The following is a 19902-nucleotide window of genomic DNA, read 5'->3' on the forward strand; positions in this document are numbered from 1 at the left end:
ACTATTATTGTAACTTTTCTGTAAATCCATTCCAAAATAAATATTTTAAGAGTATTCCAGGTTAACTTCCTTTTTATTAATACTTTTCTGAAAATTAATCATGCAAAAGAGTTGCTTTTCAGCTCTCACTTCCCTTTCAGCACTGAGCAATAAGATCAAGTTACATCAAGGTGTCAACGATGAAGAAGGAGAAAACAGATTCCATAACTGCTGGCACCTTTTGGCTAAGATCTACGATCAAGTCTCTGATGTGTCAGCCATGGTGGTATGATACAACCCTCATCCAATGATGGCCTTTTACTTCTGGCTTTTGTCTTTGGCAGTGATGCCACTAAACTAACTGATAACAGCTTAGTGTCAAAGAAATACCTAATTTCCAATTAATACTAACGATACAATTTTTCCTATCACATTCCATTCATACAATATAAGGGATAGGGACTCGATAAGTTTTTCTCAGGCATTTCAATTGATTTATTTTCCTCATGCTGAACCTATCAGATCAATTTCAGGGTTGAAATTTTTAGTGACTCAGGTTTTAAACGTGACTGTTTATTGTCTTCTCTGTACTAAGCAAACCATGTAGGCTAAAATGATGGCGGCTTCACCAAGTGTTTTCTTGACTAAGACTGTACTAATTTTTGTCTTGCCAAAAGTGAGTCTGCTTTCCACTAAGAGTGCTGTGCTCTTGTCTTGAAGTAGCCCTTTTCACTCCAACTCCAAAACCTGCTGTCTTACCTTGGTAGGAACACCACTAACTTGGGAAGCACAGTGCGAGCAGGCATCATGATACTGGAAAACAAGATCCTGGGCAAGATGCTGAGGCAGGATGCATTTAGGGGCTTGAGGAGATGACTTGTTTTATAAACATTCAATGCAAAATGAATCACTAGAGCAGGATAAACTTAATGTCTGCTATACCCTTCCCCCTCAAAAGTATGCAAGATTCAATACCACCACTACCACCACCTCCAGTGCACATGTGCACACAGAAACACACAAGAATGCTTGGGAAATCTCAGGGATATCATAGGTCCTACAAAAACAGGGCAAAACATATATTCAGACATAACAAGTGGGCAAAAATCTAACAGCAGGTTGAAGGAAAATAACAGACGGCACAGTTGACCAGAAAAGAAAGTAGACATGCCAAGAGCAGGTTTGGCTTCCACTCAAGTTCACCAGTAATAAGTCATGTTTACAGACTCATACAGACTTTCACATCACTCAGTGACTTTTCATAAATATTTATTGGTGTTATCCACAGAATTTAAGCTATTCCTCTATTTAAAAAACTTCACATTCTACAGTGAGTTTGTCTATAGGTATTTTCTTATATTTTTTCCATAAAATTTTTGATATTACATACAAACAGAAGTTTCTAAAACTGACACACTTCCCCCAGGAATGAAATTTCTAAAAACAAACATTCAATATTTGTTAAAAAACATTTACTCAAAATATAAAACTTTATCCTAATTATTTGATGCTTAATGCAATTAATTTTGTTGTGAGGGCTTTTGTGTTTTTCCCTGAAATGTCTCTGACTTTAATGAAGGCTTCTGATCATTCAGGATGTTGACAATTTTCTTCTTCATGTGAAGTCTCTGATATACAATAAAACTGCATTCCTATAGATCTTCTGAAATGTATTATGTTAATAGGATTTCATCCCAGTCTAATAGAGAGTTAGCAAAACAATGCATTTAACTAATAGGTCAAATCTGAGAGCTCAATGGAAAACAAACTTAATTCTTGCTTGAAAAACAAACAACTGATGAAGATCTGGAAGCAGAGAATTATATTCCAAACAGTTATTCAGACTCTAGCTTCTTGTGCTCCACCACATTCAACACACAAAGGCCAACTTGCTGTGGAAATCATCTCAATCCCATCTTACCATGGACGAGGAAGACTATAAGATGTTTAAGGGCCAGGATTAAATGTAATAGATATCATTAGTGTCATATTCTTTGGTCAGCCCACCTTGTTGACTGAGATTGGGATTTTCAACAAGCTATGAGCCTACTGGGAAAGGAAAATTTAAGGAAAACAATTTTCCAGCCTACATAACAAGAGTTTCTCTGCTGTGTGGTAAAAATAAGGTATGAGTTAATTCAGGACTTCTCAAATTCATGATGTGTTAGGGTTTTCTCTCTGGTATGCATTCTGGTGTGATGTACTCTAAGAGCTGCCTTATGAACAAAAATTTTCCCACATTCACCACATTCATAGGGTTTCTCCCCTGTGTGAATTCTCTGGTGTACTCTGAGAGTTGAAAATCGGGCAAAACCTTTCCCACATTCATTACATTCATAGGGTTTCTCTCCTGTGTGAGTCCTCTGGTGTGCACTAAGGTGTGACTTCTGGGAGAAAGTTTTCCCACATTCATCACATCCATAGGATTTCACACCTGTGTGAATTCTCTGATGGACTTTAAGGGATGAGTTAAGGGCAAATGATTTCCCACATATATTACATTCAAAGGGTTTCTCCCCTGTGTGAGTCCTCTGGTGTCCATTAAGGTGTGACTTCTGGGAGAAAGTTTTCCCACATTCATCACATCCATAGGATTTTACACCTGTGTGAATTCTCTGATGCACTCTAAGGGATGAGTTAAGGGCAAATGGTTTCCCACATATATTACATTCAAAGGGTTTCTCTCCTGTGTGAGTCCTCTGATGTCCACTAAGGTGTGACTTCTGGGAGAAAGTTTTCCCACATTCATAACATCCATAGGATTTCACACCTGTGTGAATTCTCTGATGCACTCTAAGGGATGAGTTATGGACAAATGGTTTCCCACATACATTACATTCATAGGGTTTCTCCCCTGTGTGAACTCTCTGATGTGTACTAGCATATGACTTATCAGAGAAAGTTTTCCCACATTCATTACATTCATAGGGTTTCTCCCCTGTGTGAGTTCTCTGGTGTGCACTAAGGTATGACTTCCTGGAGAAAGTTTTCCCACATTCATTACATTCATAGGGTTTCTGCCCTGTGTGAGTCCTCTGGTGAGCACTAAGATGTGACCCCTGGAAGAAAGTTTTCCCACAATCATTACATTCATAGGATTTCACACCTGTGTGAACTCTCTGATGCATTCTAAGGGATGAGTTAATGGCAAATGATTTCCCACATATATTACATTCATAGGGTTTCTCGCCTGTGTGAGTTCTCTGGTGTGCACTAAGGTGTGATTTCCGGGAGAAAGTCTTCCCACATTCATTACATTCATAGGGTTTCTCCCCTGTGTGAGTCCTCTGGTGTGCACTAAGGTGTGACTTCTGGGAGAAAGCTTTCCCACATTCATTACATCCAAAGGATTTCACACCTGTGTGAATTCTCTGATGCATTGTAAGGGATGAGTTAAGGGCAAATGGTTTCCCACATATCTTACATTCATAGGGTTTCTCCCCTGTGTGAACTCTCTGATGTACTTTAACATATGACTTATCAGAGAAAGTTTTCCCACATTCATTACATTCATAGGGTTTCTCCCTTGTGTGAGTCCTCTGGTGTGCATTAAGGTGTGACTTGTGGGAGAACGTTTTCCCACATTCATTACATTCATAGGGTTTCTCCCCTGTGTGAACTCTCTGATGTACTTTAACATATGACTTATCAGAGAAAGTTTTCCCACATTCATCACATTTATAGGGTTTCTCCCTTGTGTGGATTCGGTGATGGGCCCTGAGGGCTGAATTATAGACAAAAGTTTTCCCACATTCATTACACTCATAGGGTTTTTCCCCTGTATGAATTCTCTGATGTGTACAGAGTTGTGTTCTTTGGGAGATAGTCTCCCCATATTCATTACATTCAGAGGGTCTCTCCCCTGTGTGAATTCTTTGATGCATTATGACAGCAGCCTTATAGACAAAAGTTTTCCTGCATATGTTACATTCATAGGGTTTTTCCGCTGTGTGAATTCTTTCATGTCCACTGAGGCATGACTTCTGACAGAAAGTTTTCCCACATTCATTACATTCATAAAGTTTGAATCCCACATAAGTTCCAGAATGCTGAATAGAGTGTGAACTTGTACAAAAGGATTTCTCACATTCTTCATATTGAAGTTTCTCCCCTGAGAGTGTCCTCTGATACCAAATGAGGTGTGCTTTCTGGTGAAAGGATTTCCTGCATCTCCCATATTCACCACAACAGCAGAACTGCTCTTCTGTATGAGTTCTCTGATGAATTGTAAGGTCTAATTTCTGGTAGAAGATATTTGTGCATCCATTATATTCAGAGAATTTGTCTCTTCCAGTTTGTGTTTTCTGATGTACTATATGAGCTGAGCTCTGGCTAAAGTTGTCTTCACATTTATTGCTTTCAAATGCACTCTGTTCTATAACAGTTCTCTGAGACTGAATGAGGGATGACTTTTCACTGAAATTAATCTCACTTTCATTAAATTTATGGTGTGTCATAGCCATGTGAACTTTATTATACTCTACAATGGTGGCTTTGTCACAGGTTTTCCCACACTCATTAAGACCAGAACATTTTTCCCTTGTGTCAGTTCTCATGCAATTAAGTAAAAAGGTTTTATCACAGTTTATCCTAAAATCATCATTCTTACAGGACTTATCTCTTGTTACAAAAGTCTCTGGCCTAATATACACAGTCTTATCATATAAAACTTTCCCAAATTCATTATATTCAAAACACTGCCCCAAAGTTTGAAATTTCTGATACTGATCTTTCTTACAACTGTGCACTTTCACATTTTTATTATATTCATAAGACTTCTGTCCAGGATGAGTTTTCTCATGCTTGAAATCAAGCTGCAATTTCTCAGACGCATTCATGTAATCAATCTTCTTTCTTGAATAGTTTCTTTCACTTATAATTAACTCACAAGTAACTGGCAAATTCCTTCTACACAAGTCACATTGACAGGGCATTTTTCCTGAAAATTCTGGAGCTATGCCCAGATTTAATGGTCTTTCTAAAACTTTCTGGTTTTTTTTACTCAATGTTTTATCATTGTCATCAGCAAATATTACTTGACCCACAGGCTTCTTTGTTTTTAGCTGGATCTCTTTTATGTTGTCATCAATTTTATAATAACCTAAAATGAAAAAAATTGAAAACATATTGTAAATCTTCACTTTTCATGGAGAGGGACTTGTACCCATGTTTTGTTATGTATTTTATTCTATTGTTTCTGGTCCTGTTTCCAAAGACTAAAAACACACACAAACACTCTTTCTTGTTCCTCATTCATAAATGTTTAAAGAAATAGGTATTATTTTCATCCAAAATGGAGTAGGCCCTTTCCTCCCCGATCTTCCTTCTTCCAATTAAAAATCCTTGCAAGAAAAAAAAAGATGAACAAACATACAAAGACTCTACAAATAGAAAAATGTGAACCTCAGGACTTAAGAAATGACACAGCAGAGAATTCCAAAGCTTTTCTTTCTGCTTCCCATACATCCTAGACAGAGTGCTGAAGAAACCTACATTCTGGAGCCAGCAACCAAAAGAGCTCCAAGAAAAAAAAGCCTGTTTCTTCTAGCCAAAAGCAGTATAACAGAACTGAAAATATGTTTGACAACAACCACATACTCATGCAAAACAGAAACGGAACACTTCTGTGGTTTCATGAAGGGTGACCAAGAAGCTAACCTTCCACTGCAACGGATACAGATGATCTGTGTGCTCTTGTAATACTTCCCTCCATGAGCCAAATGGGGAACTCATAGGAAAGATCATAAAGGATCCTGAGAAAGTTCCATTTTCGGGATATGCTAGAAGATGTAACAGGAGCTGATGCCAAAATTCTGCCTAGAAATATATTCTTATCGGCCAGGCTTGGTAGCTTAGCCTGTAATCCCAGCACTTTGGGAGGCCGAGGCAAGTGGATTGCCTGAGCCTGCAGGTTCGAGACTAAACCGGGAAACTTGGCGAGACCTCATTCTATAATAAAAAATTAGTTGGGAGTGGTAGCACCTGTAGTTTCAGCTATTTGGAAGGCTGAGGTGGAAGGACTGCCGGAGCCTCGTAGGTCAACACTGGGGTGGCCTGGACGACTGACTGAGACTCCAACTCAAAAAACAAAAAAAATATATTCTTATCTAATTTATGGAACAAATATATTCATCTGCAAGAACAAAAAATCTGCTGTTTTAGGGCACTAGCAGGCACTCATAGCAGCTAGAGGAAGAAAAGAAGCACAGAAACATGAGAAGAGGCAGGAATACCTGGTAGGCCCAACTATAGGGAGAAGAGATAAAGTAGCACTTGTGATAACCACACCTTCAAACTCAAGGACACAGTGCTTTCAACAACAGCTAAACTCACATTTTCTCAAATGTACATGGAACATTCATCAAAATAGAATGCATTCTTGGCTGTTAGACAAATCTCCATAAATACAGAACAGAAATCATACAAAAGATGTTCTTGAGCTACAGTGAAATTATACTAGAAAGTAATAAACATTGTTTTACTTGGAGAAATGCAAAATATTTATAAATGATATTCTTCTAATTTACCCATGGGTGAAAGAAGAAGGTTCAAATAAGATATTTCGAGGTGTATGAAAACAACACAAAAATACAGAAATTTGTGAATGCAACTAAAGCAGTGCTCAGACATAAATATGTGATTTAAAATTTTTATATTTGAAAAAAAAGATCTCTGGATACTTAAGTTCCCACTTTAAGAAACTAGACAAAGAGAGACAACTAAATCTAAAGAAAGTAACGGAAGAAAAACAGCAAGGATTAGACAATAAAACTGAAAACAGCACAGAAAATCAAACCAAATCTTAGTTATTTAAAAAAATTTTTTTTCAATGATAAGCAGAAAAAAAGCACAAGTCACAAATTATGAATATCAGAAATACAAGAGGGGAAATTACTGACACAATAGATATTCAACAGATAATAAAACAACATGGGCGAGTATAAAAAATTATGTGGCTTAAATAACAAACATTTATTTTTCTTGGTTCGAGAGGCTGGAAGTCTCAGAATAGGGTGCCAACACAGTTGCATTCTTGTGAGTGACCTCTTTGGGTTATAGGCTATTCTTGTAATAGACTAACATGGTGGAAGGTAAGCTAGCTAGCTGTGGTATCTTCTTGTGAGGGCATTTTAATCTATCTTTTTTATAACCAGAAAAGCACAACTGTATTTGAACACTCTAGAAAGAAGTGGTAGGAGAATATGGACTGTAACCAGAAGGAGTTTTTTGGATTCTTAGAACTTTATTCCTTTGTTTTAGAATACTGATATCATATTATTTGGTTCAGTAATTCAAATCCTTAAATGTTTTCTTTTACCTGTGCTCTCAGGCAAGACTTTAAGTTCTTATTATCTGAATTCAAACCTGAATGATAACAGAACATGAAATCTAAATTATTTTATTTTTATTGACTAACAACTTTACCATTCTATTATAACAATTTTTCTAAGTTTTATATTTAGAGATAGCTTATTTAGCCAGTCAATATGCTCTAATCTTTTACATATAGTGACTGGGAGATATGCTTGATCTAAATTATGTCAATCTTTATGTAATGCCCTTTGTTTATATGGCTTCACAACAAAAACTTTCAATAAGTGTATATCACTTTTTTTTTTTTTTTGAGTTGGAGTCTCACTCTGTCACCCAGACTCGAGTGCAGTGGCCACTCCCGGCCACCGCAGCCTTGACCTGCTGGGCTCCGGCGATCCTTCCACCTCAGACTTCCAAGTAGCCGGAACTACAGGCATGCACTACCATGCATGGCTGGTTTTTTGATTTATTGTAGAGATGAGGTCTTGCTGCCCAGGCGGGTCTCAAATCCGCGGGCTCAGGCAATCTACTCACCTCAGCCTCCCTAGGCACAGGATTACAGGCTGAGCCACGGAGCACAGCTAGTGTACATCACTTCTAATAATTAAGATGATTTTACTTTTTCTTCTAGGAATTATATTGAATACTATAACTTTTTTAAATTTCTGGAATCATTTATTAGTATTGACAAAGGCTAAGAGGCATATGAAAAGATGTTTAACATCATTAGTGACAAAGAAACTGTTATGGACTGTGTCCCATCCCCAAATTCATATGTTGAAGAAATAACCTCCAGTAATACTGTATTTGGAGACAAGGCCTTTAGGATGTAATCCAGGTTAAAATGAGGCCATAAGGATGAGGCCTTAATCCAGTAGCACTGGTGTCCTTACAAGAAAGGGAAAAAACACCAGGGTGCTCTCTCTCTCCCCCAGTGGCTATGCACAGAGGAATGGTCATGTGAGAACACAGCAAGAAAAGTGGCTTTCTGCAAGCCAGGAAAGAGAGGCCTCACCAGAAACCAACTTACTGGCATCCTGATCTTGGACTTTCAGTCTCCAGAACTGAGAGAATTTCTGTTGTTTAATCCACTCAGTCTGTGGTATTTTATTATGACAGCCCTAGCTGCCTAATAAAGAAAAACAAATCAAAATCACAAGAAAATGCCACTTCACATTCACCAGGATGGCTGGAATCAAACAAATGTTGGTAAGAATATGGAAAAATCAGAATCCCTATGTGCTGTTGTTAGGAATGGAAAATGGTGATGTCATTTAGAAAAACAGCCTGGCAGTTCCTTAATCAGATAAATAGAGGTAGCACATGACCCAGAATTTCATGCCTAGGCATAAAAACATATGTCCATGCAAAAACTTGTAAATGAATGTTTATATCAGCATTATCCTTAATAGCCAAAAGGTGGTAGTCCAAGTATCTACTGACTCATGAATGGAAACACAGGCAGTATATCCAAAAAATGAAATAGTATCTGGCCATAAAAAGGATGAAACACTGATATATGCTATAACTCGAACCTTTTAAACATTAAGTTAAGCAAAAGATGCCAATCACAAATGACCACATACTATATGATACCATTTATACAAAATGTCCAGAATAGGCAGATCTGCAGAGACACAAGTAGATTAATGTCTACTTAGAGCTGGAGGAGTCAGGGGTATAGAAGAGTGACAACTAAAGAGTACAGATTTCTTTTTGAGGTGATGAAGTTTGTACATAGAGTCATCACTTGGAGGATTGGATCTAGGACTCCTTTGAATACCAAAATCTATGGATGCCCAAGTCCTTGATATGAAATGGCACAGTATTTACATATAACCTATACAAATTCTCTGGTATATTTTAAATCAGCAACATATTACTTACTAGCCTCATAAAACAGAGACAGTAGACAGTTGTATACTATATCGTTTAGGGAATAAAGACAAAAAGTCTTCATTTTCAGTAGAGATGCGTTTTTTAAAATAGTTTCAATCTATAATTGCTAGAATCCATGGATGCAGAAGCCATGCATACAGAGGGCAGACTGTATCGATAAACACATTAAAAGCCATTGAACTATACACTTTGAATGAATTGTATGAGATGTGAATTATATCTCAATAAAGCTGTTGCCCAAAAAAAAAAAAAAAACTTAAGGTGCTCTTCTGCTAAGATCTAAATACCCCAAGGCTCCTTCTGTCAACACTCACTCACCTGGGTACTTCCGCTTTAGGAATTTGACTTCTAGGGACCATGGTTCTTCTCCTTGCTCCAACTTGAGGATAACCTTGGGTTTGGTAATGCAACACCCTGTAATGAAATAATTGAGGGTATAAATGGACCAGATCCACGAGCACTTGGATGGAAAAAGACATAGCTATAAAAGCATTAACTGAGAATATTCATCTGACATTTTTGAAGAGAAGGTAATGACAAAAACTGTTTTTGTTTCTGTAAAGGCTTCAATTACATTAGACCTTATAGTCCAAAGTCTATGAAGCCTTTAATCTCTATCAAGAATCTATGTGTCTTGATAATTTAAAAAAAAGCAAACATGCTACAGAAGGAGTCCCACGGCATGTCCGCTTACCCACTGCGACGAGGTGGCCGTAGTTCTCCAGCATCACATCCCTGTATAGGCTCCGCTCCCTGGGGTCCATCTGCTGCCACTCCTCCTGGGTGAGCTCCACGTTCACGTCCTCGAATGACACGGATCCCTTCAGCAACATATTTTGTTCAAGGTCTCGGAATTAGGTGACACAGAAAATACCTGAGGACTTTTCCTGTTTACTCTTGAGGCTCAAAAACAGTTGGTTATAGAGGCTTATTTTGGACCAAATTTCATCTTAAAACTTGTCACTCAGCTACTTTAAAAGGTTTCTAATTTACCATACTGCATCTATATACATTTATGAATTCCAGATGTTTTTAAGACAGAAAAATTCAATATAATTAAACCTTCTACAACTCTTCTTGCACATTCCTGGGATGATTCTATTCTCTAGGAAGTTCACACCCTCCTTGAACCTCATCCCTGTAAATACTGGGAGCCAAGGAAGAAATACATGTGAGCGCTGGAGAGATACCTGACCAAACTTATGTATAAGTAAATATATGAAAATAAAGAAATCTAGAGCTCATGAAGAATAAGGAACAGCTTACAAAGAAGTTGGAACCAATGAAATCATAGTAAGAAAACACTATGTACACCAAAGTAACAGCAATCGACATAGGAATAGGATATAATCACAGAGCAGAAGCAGCAACCATCTGATGATTATTGCTTGAGGTAGCAACCTAGTCTAGCTGTCTGAGAAGCCCCTCTCTCTTTTTTTTTGTTTTATTTTGTTTTTAATTGACAGAAAGACAAATCTTTCAAATAAGATCTCACTTACACATGGAATCTAAGACAGTAAAATGCATAGGAGTAAAGAAAGAATAGAATGGCGGTTTCCCGAGTCTGGGGGAGAGGGGGAGAGGAACAGGAGACATTGGTCAAAGGATACAAAGCTTCCATCAGACAAGAGGAACACATTTTCAAAATACTGTACAGCATGGTGACTCTAGTTAATAATAATATAATGTATGTTTCAAAATAATCAGTTTCTCGATGGTGTCAAAAACTGACAATTGAGAAACAAAAGGAAAAATGTGTGAGACGTTTGAGTGAGAGATCTGTTCAGGTTGCTACAAAGGGGTGTGTGAGACATAAAGCTGGAACTGCCCTTTAAACCAATATACATGATTTCAGAGCACAGAAGGCAAGTCTAGGATGAAAACAAACACTTAGGAATCATTAGCACTCTAGCAGGTACCTGAAGTTATTAGAGACAATCAGACAGCTCCTTGAGCACATTGGGATTAAGGAAAAAGTACCAAAACAAAAACACTTGAGGACCACATATATTAAAGAGGCTGGCAAAAGATGTACAGGCAAGAAGTCAGAGAAGGTTTCTGAAAAACAGTAATAGAATCCATAGGATAAAATTTTAGAAACTAAGAAAACAGAAAGTTCCTACACCAAAAGACTTCAAATTCAAACTAACAAGTGATGTCAGCAAAAATACTGAAGTTGAGAAAATTCTCTCTTCCATAAAAGTAATGAGAAACTGGCAGCAATTACAGAATCAACTTTTTCTGCAAGCTAATCAAAGGCTTCAAGCAATCTATACAAGAATATTTATACAAAGAAAATTTATACATTATGCCTGTAATCCCAGAGGACTGCCTGAGCCCACGGAATCAAGAACAGCCTGGGCAACTTGGCAAAACCTCGTCTCACAATAAACCAAAAAATTAGCGGGGCGTGGTAGCACACACCTGTAGTTTCAGCTACTAGGAAGGCTAAGATGGAAGGATCACCTGAGCCCAGCAGATTGAGGCTGCAGTAGCCGTATCACTCCAGCATGGATGACAGAGTGAGACATCAATTGAAAAAAATTGAAAATGTTTTTTAAAAAGCCTGCAACATTGGGAGAACCACAGTTCCGCATCATCTTAACTTGTCTTATTTTCATCCATCTCTCTCCAGCTCCACATTAGCTTTGAGAACCAATCATCTCAGATAAGAGCAAAAACCAGCAGCCTGACAACCACTGGAAGAGGCAGAAGTGGGTTTGAATTGTCAAAGGCCTGTTCCCAGAAAACTGTCATCATTTGAGTTAATATGATGGTTCCTTTGAAGACCTCACTTGCAAGGCTGATTACTGAACTAACTCAGAGTTTTCACCCAGGATGAAAAACCTGTGCTCCAAGGCATTAGTCAAAAACATTCAAAGGCAATTTTAACTTACCTGCTACCTGGGGTGGTGGATGAACAGTTGGGGTAAGTAATCGCCTAACAAAAAGCTTTATTTAAAGGACAAGCAGAAGGATGAAATGTCCATAAAGGTTTTGAAAAACTCTGATATATTCCTGAGAATTGAGAAGCCCACCTATATACACTGAGCTGAGAATATGCCCAGGACTGTGATATGCTCAGGAAGGACATGAGAAGGCTCTAGGCTGTCACTTCTGAGTGACCTTAAGGTTTGGAGAAAGCAGGAAGTGAAGACTAATACAGAGTTGTAAATGCCCTGAATGACTGCTGGAGAAATGCCACCGCATTCACAAGGCCCCATGGAAAAGACTTGGACACTTGCTTGATTTCAGGCATTAAGGAAATATCTGCAGAGACTTCAGCTGCCACACACAACAAATACAGGCACTATTGAATTATTTTTAGAAGTTACTGGACAGGCCAAGCACAGTGGCTCATGCCTATAATCCCAGCACTTTGGGAGGCAGAGGCAACAGGACTGCCTGAGCCCAGGGGCTTCAAGACCAGCCTGGACAACATAGCAAGACCTCATTTCTACAATAAAACAAAAATAAGTCAGGCATGGAGGCATGTACCTATGGTGCCAGCTACTTGGAAGGCTACAGCAGGAAGGATCGCCTGAGCCCAGCAGATAGAGACTACGGTGGCAGTGAACATGCTGCCTCACTCCAGCCTGGGTGACAGAATGAGACTCCATCTCAAAAAAATGTCACTGGACAAATTTCAACAACAACCCTTGGGAGGACAGAAATTCTTCTAGAGTTGCCATATTTTATTAAAATGTCCTGTTTTCAACAACAAAAATTATAAAACAAGACCGGGTGCAGTGGCTCAGCCTGTAATCCCAGCACTTTGGGAGACTGAGGCGAGTGAATTTTCTGAGTCCAGGGATTTGAGACAAGCCTAGGCAACTTGGTGAGACCTCGTCTCTACAATAAATCACAAAAACTAGGCTGGTGTGCTGGCATGCATCTGTAGTTACAGCTACTTGGAAGGCTGAAGCGGAAGGACTGCTTGAGCCCAGCAGGTCGAGGCTGCAGTGGCCATGAGCATGCCACTGCACTCCAGTCTGGGTGGCAAAGAGTGAGACGCCAACTTAAAAAAAAAAAAGTAAGACCCATATGCGGGCTTCTGCACTAGACTGGAGTCCAGTCTCTTTCTTTCTCTCTTTCTTCTTCCCCCCAATCGCTGATGCCATCTCCACCTTTGGGGTACCCTGAAACAGGCTGGAGCTGGTCTCTGGCAAAAACCTTGGAAAGGGAAACAATTTGCCCAAATTCACACAAGTTATAAGTGACCAGAGTTGGCATTTACACCCAGGTCTGAACAGCATCAAATTCCACATTCTTTTCCATTGACAACATACCCTGCCTAATAAAAAATTTTTTAAAAAGACCCATATGCAGGGAAAAAGTAATCAACAGAAATTGCTCCTGAGGAAGCAGATATTGGACTTACTTAGACAATGACTTTAAATCAGTTATTTTAAATATGGTTAAAGACCTAAAGGAAATGATATCTAAGGACTGAAGGAAAGTATATCACCAAATAAAGACATAAAGAGGAAGAAATTATAAAAATGGACCAAACAGAAATTCTAAAATCAAAGAGTACAATAACTAAAATGAACACTTCACCAAAAAAGTCCATTCAACAGCGGAGCTGCGTAGGTGGAAAAAAGAGTGAAGCAACTAAGATAACATGTCCATTGAGACTGTGCAGTGAGAAACAGAAAGAAAAAAGTAATAACAAAAAAATGAACCATAGGACAACATCAAGCTTACCAACATATGCATAATGAGAGTACAGGACAGAGAAGGGAGACACAAAGGGTCTAACACAATTTTTGAAGTCACAGTGGCCAAGATGTTCCAAAATTTGAAGGACATGATTAATCTACACACTCCAAAAGCTCAACTACAAGTAAGATAATCTTGGAGAAAGAAATCCACACCTGCATACAATATATTCAAAGTTTTAAATCAGCCAAAGACGGAGATAATCTTGAAAGCAGCAAAGGAGAAGCAACCTATCATATTCAAAGTTGATTTCAAATGAGAAACCACGAAGAACAGAAGGCAATGGGATGACATATTCAAAGTCAGAAGGACAAGAGGAGATGAGTCCATGGAGACGGCAGCAAGGGTAGGACAGGCCAGTGGAAAGTATCACTCACAGAGAAACATTCCAAGACAGAGTGAGAAGCAGAGGCAAGTGGTGAAGGAAAGTCAAGTAAGGAAAGGATAAGACAATGCCCACCAGATTTGATTACAATCCAGTAGGGTCACTGGAAGCCACAGGCAAGTGGGAAGAAAAATCAAGGCATCACACAGACATTTGAAGTTGAACGCAAAGTGTGGAGACATCTGAAAATGAACAGAATTTTAAATCATCTGCTAGACATTTTCTACTTCTATTGAGGAAAAATAAAGAAAACATTCTATGCTAAGTAATGAGTTATTACTAAATCACCTACCTGTAGAACAACAATTACATCAGGTTATCTTCCTCTTTATATTTCATGAGGAATCAGTTTGCTTTATCTTTCTCATCAATGTAAACCATTACATAATGTCTGACCCTCTGCCAAGGTAATTTAAAACCTTAGATATAAATGTGGAGCTCAATCTGGTAAATGTGTACCAGCAGAGGACCTGCATCTATCTACCCACATGCCGCCTTTGCTCTGCTAGTCTTATTTCTGTATCTTCTATGAATGTGTCTGACCCACTTCTGTCTCTACTTTTTTGATATAAACCTTAAAAAGTCCTTAAAAAGCCCTTATAAGAGTTTGTAAAACAAACTGATTATTAAGAACCAAACTCACCTGAGCCATGTTCGTTTTCTGCTCCTCCTCGAAGAGAGGAGAGGCCTGTGAAGGTTCATCTGGAGAGGAGGAAAGAACAAGGGGTTATGAGAGACTTGGTCTGCCTTACAGTTTCTTTAGACAGAGTTCTCAATTATAACAATTACAGTGGTTTTACTGGTACGTAATCCCATCATGATCGAGACGTGTCTGCGTTCACCTGCCTAAAATTCTCATCACACCGAACTGGAGAAAAGGTTTCCCAATGGGGAATGTCACTTTGACTCTTGAAAAGGGACAGAAGGACCACACAAAGGCAGCAGCACTTGAACGCATTCATCTCTGATATTGAGTCCACTTAACCCTGCATTTTTCACTGGGTGTGGTAAAAACTGTATTTTGTTAATTTAGTAGCAATTTATGTTCCTTGTGACTACCTGACAGCATTGTAAAAATAATACAACAGAAGAGTCACTTAACATGTTCAGGTGCACAGAGGTGAAACCCTCTATCCTCATTCAACCTAATATCCCCCAAAAAGAACAACTCAGGTGGGATTAGTGAGCAAATTCTTACTGCCTTTACACCGAGTTAGAGCTTCCACAGAAAACTCTAAAATAAAGATGAAATGTTTTATACAAGGAATATGTTTTTCAACTTTTTGCTCAATAATGGTTGCTGATTCTTAAAAAAAGACCTTTTGATAAGATGCTTGTGACACTCACCTGTGTGTGAAAATCACCGTGCTTAGTTCCTGGGTCTGCTCTGGGTGACTATACACAAGTCATTAATCAGGCCCCATAAGAGGAGGAATCCAAAAAGCCCCAGAATTTATTTATTTAAAAAATTGTGTACTTATTCTTACTTGTTCAAACTTCAATCACCCTCAAAGAACTCTTCGTTTGATGCAAGAAACCTTCTGAAACACTTTTTCCACTGCTCAAAACAGTTTCTAGACTCGTCAATTTTGGTGCCTTTTAGTGCTTCTGCTGTTTTTTGTTTCACCTCTTCCACACCCACCAGATGTTCCCTTTGAAGACTTTTCCAAGAGACACAGAAAAAAGTCGCTCTGGGTGAGATCAGGTGAATAGGGAGGGTGGGGTATGGAGGTCATGTCATTTTTGGTCAAAAACTGATGAACACTCAGGGCGGTGTGGGCAAGTGCACTCATAAGCCACCATAATGAAATGGGCAAATGTGTTGAGTCTCAAAAAAAAAAAAAAAATTATAACTGAAGCCAAACACAGCATCTCACAACAATGCTAGCTGGTACATTGATGCTGGTGGGTTCCTAGAAGACTTACAGGGAAAAGCCTGTACTACAAGGGGTCTGCCCTCCAAAAGATAACTGATTTTTTTGGGGGGGTCCCCTCATATTTTGGGGTTTCCAGCAGAGAAAACTCCCTCCCTCTGGTATCATTTTATTATCTATGTTCAAGAAAGAAGTAGTGTCAGCATAACCCTAAATGCCACATGTAGTAATGAACGTGATGTGACAGCTACTCAAGGTGCAGGAAAAGTAATGGGGAAATAAAGAAAATGGGGTGTCATTTAGGATTTTGTCCTCACTACATCTTCTCTGGATACCATGGCCTCACCAGCCTTCTAGTAAAGTACCTTTTTCTCTTCAGCTTGACACTTAACCCTCTCAACCCCAGGTCACCACCTTCTGCAAGGTAGTTCACATTACCCCTGGTGACCTGGTCTATAACAGCTCCTGAATGTGGTAACATTATAAGTCTTCCTCATGCTACGCAGCGAACGAAGAATTGCCTCAGGTGAACCAATCCAAACCTGCTCCTTTCTAGAATCTTCTGCTTCTGCCCTGAAGCTCTGGAACAGGTCTCTGTCAAATGGCCGTTCTCAGTGGCAGGACCTGGCATGGACTCCCTCTTTCCAGACTCTTGTCACAGTTGCTTTCTTTCAGAAGGGCTGGGACTTGGGCCCGAAAAAGAAATTCACTTTACCTGCAACTATCCTCTAGCACCCTAAGCCTGACTCTTTTGGAATTCACCAGAAACGTGCTATCCAATACTGTAGCCATTAGCTGCATGCAACCACTAAACACCTTAAGTATGGTCAGCGCCCCGAGTCAAGATAACATTTTGAATGCAATGACTCAAGGAAAACACATCAGTAAAATTGACTCTGCCTGCCTCTTTTGACTGTAGCTGCTGAAAAATTCTAAATGAGGCTTCCATTTTTCATTGACTTTCTACTGGATATCACTGCCCCCAAATAGGAATCTGTGCCCTTGAGGGGAGAGGCAGCCGCAACCGTGCAGGAGGGTTCAGGAGCCTCAGTTCACACCATGGAACTGGAGACTGCACAAATCTCAGGATAGAATTACCACTTGGTGAGATCTGTCCACGTTCGTAGGGAGTTCTGAGCACTGACCCCTCTGAAAAAGTGCTCACAAGGTTTCAGGCAGGTACTGGCAGCTCCGGGTTTCAGGGAGGTCTGCTATCAGGAAGAGCAAGAGACAGGGAGTCAAGCCCAACTGGATGCGCCTTCTACCCTCTCACCTCCTAGCTGTGCCCTGCGGTGTCCACCCTCGTGAAATCCCCTGCACTACAAAATAAAAAGAAAAATAATATGGCATGTGTATAACGACCAGCAGAGTCGCTGCGCGGGTTCAATGAACCGTGAAGGATGAGGACAGACACAGCGACGGTCGCGGGCACCGGACGACCCATCTGACCAAGGACCATCGATTCGCTTCTCAGGACCACCGCACGAGCGACGGCCACACCCTCGGGTCCACCGCCCAAGCCCCGCACGCCCCGGCCCGCTCCGCTCTCCTCCCCACCCCGGCCCTCTCTCGCTCCTCCCCTCCCTCCGGACAGCTGCGGACTCCGCCCGCGGCCTGGCGCGCGCAGGAGAGAGCGGGGCGGAGTGCAGGAGGGAGCGGGGAACCCCCGCCCGAGGCTCCCCGTGGCGGCTGGCACCCGCCCCCGGCACGCAGGCCCACCCGTCCCGAGGCCCCGTAGCCGCGCGGAGGCCCGACGCCGGCGCTCTCACCCCAGGTGCGCGGCCATTGCTCCCGCGCAGACCTAAGAACGCAGACGCTTGCCTTTCGAGCCAAGTAGGCGGACGTCCGGGGGCGGGACTGGGCCTGCGCCTGCGCAGAGTGGGCGACGGGGACCCGTTCCCAGAGTGCTGCGCGGCAGGCCCCAGTCGTCGGGGACTACCATTCCCATAACCCCTTGCGTCCAGGCTGGGCGAGTTTTCGCATTTCAGCCGTGGTCGGGTCTTGGCTGCCCAGGTGTTGGCCAGAGCCTCAGAGGTGTGGTCGTCACGGCCCTCTGCAGTGCGTGGTTGGAGCAAAAAGCTGCAACAGACACCAACAGCCGCAGAAACATGAATAGGTACTGCACGTTAGAAATGTTAAGAAAAATCATTATTTTCTTAGTGTGATGTTGGAGAGGTAGGAAATTGCTCTTATAGGCAAAAAATACACACTGAAGCTTTTACAATTACGTATTTGTAGTTTAAAGTGATATTTGTAAAATAAGAAAAACTATTAGAGAAAGTATGTATGGTTACAAAAAGTGAAGAATGGTTAAATATGTGTGATATGTGCAAATGATGCTCATTTTACTATTATCTACTATTCTGATATTTTTTATTTACAATAAAAATGTGAAGGGCAATGTGGAAGAGGTGCAGTGAGGAGATTCTACTATGCCTCTCATAGAATGCCTTTTAACCTCAAAGCTGCCAAGATAAATATATGTACGTACAAATATCTCTTATTACTATGGCTGTGAAATAGAACAAATACTAGAAAATATAAAAGAGTAACATCTGTGACCAGCAGGGTTTATCTGAACTGGAAAGGGAGGAAGCTAGATGTTCAAAATTATGAGTAATGCATGAAAACACATACAAACCCTAAATAAGAAAGTGATTAGTATATCAACCTTGCATTTCTTTTCTTTTCTTTTCTTTTCTTTTTTCAGATGGAGTCTCACTCTCTTGTCCAAGATAGAGAGCAGTGGCACGCTCCCAGCCACTGCAACCTCAATCTGCTGGGCTCAGGCGATCCTCCCCCTCAGCCTTCCAAGTAGCAGGAACTCCAGGCACATACCACCATGCCTGGCTAATTTTTTTTTTTAATGTAGAGATTAGGTATTGCCAAGTTTCCCAGGCTGCTCTCGAACCTGTAGCCTCAGGCAATCCTTTCACCTCGGCCTCCCAAAGTGCTGGGATTGTAATTGTGAGCTACCGCACCCATCCTAACCTTGCATTTCTATGGAGAAAACTTCCTTGAAATTTGTGTCCACACATCTGACTTTTCTACAAATTGGGACATCTGAGTACAATAACATTGATTTTTTAAAACTAATGACTTTAGAGTAGAGTACAGAAAAGCTGAACAGTGTTCCTATATACCCTGTCTCATCAAGCCACATACAATTTTCCCTTTTATTAACAGCTTGCATTAGTATAGTACATTTTGTACAATGAATTAATTATGTCTGCAGTTTGCATTACCTTTCACTCTTTCTGTTGTACTGTTCTATGGGTTTTTCCAAATGCATAATGTCACTTGGTGTGACTTCCACCGATACAATAATGTAATATCCACCATTCTAGGATCATACAAAATAATTCCACTGCCATAAGGATACCCTAGGCTCTATGTATTCATCTCCCTTCCTGAAATCCTGCCAATAACTCATCTTTTTACTGTCTCCATATTTTTGACTCTTCCAAAATGTTGTATAGGTGGAATTACACAGTATGTAACTTTTCAAACTGACTTCCTTAATTTAGCACTATGCATTTAATCTTTCTACATGTCTTTTCATGGCTTGATAGCTTATTTCTTCCTCTGTAAATATTATGCTATGTATATACCAAGTTTATCCACTTAGCTGTTGAAGTACATCTTGGTTATTTCCAAGTGTCTGCAACTATGAATAAAACTGCTATAACATTTGTGTGCAGATAAATTTTCATACCAGTTGGGTAAATA

Source organism: Carlito syrichta, unplaced genomic scaffold, assembly GCF_000164805.1.
Source record: "Carlito syrichta isolate Samal-C Ts95f unplaced genomic scaffold, Tarsius_syrichta-2.0.1 Scaffold316463, whole genome shotgun sequence".
Taxonomy (NCBI): Eukaryota; Metazoa; Chordata; class Mammalia; order Primates; family Tarsiidae; genus Carlito; species Carlito syrichta.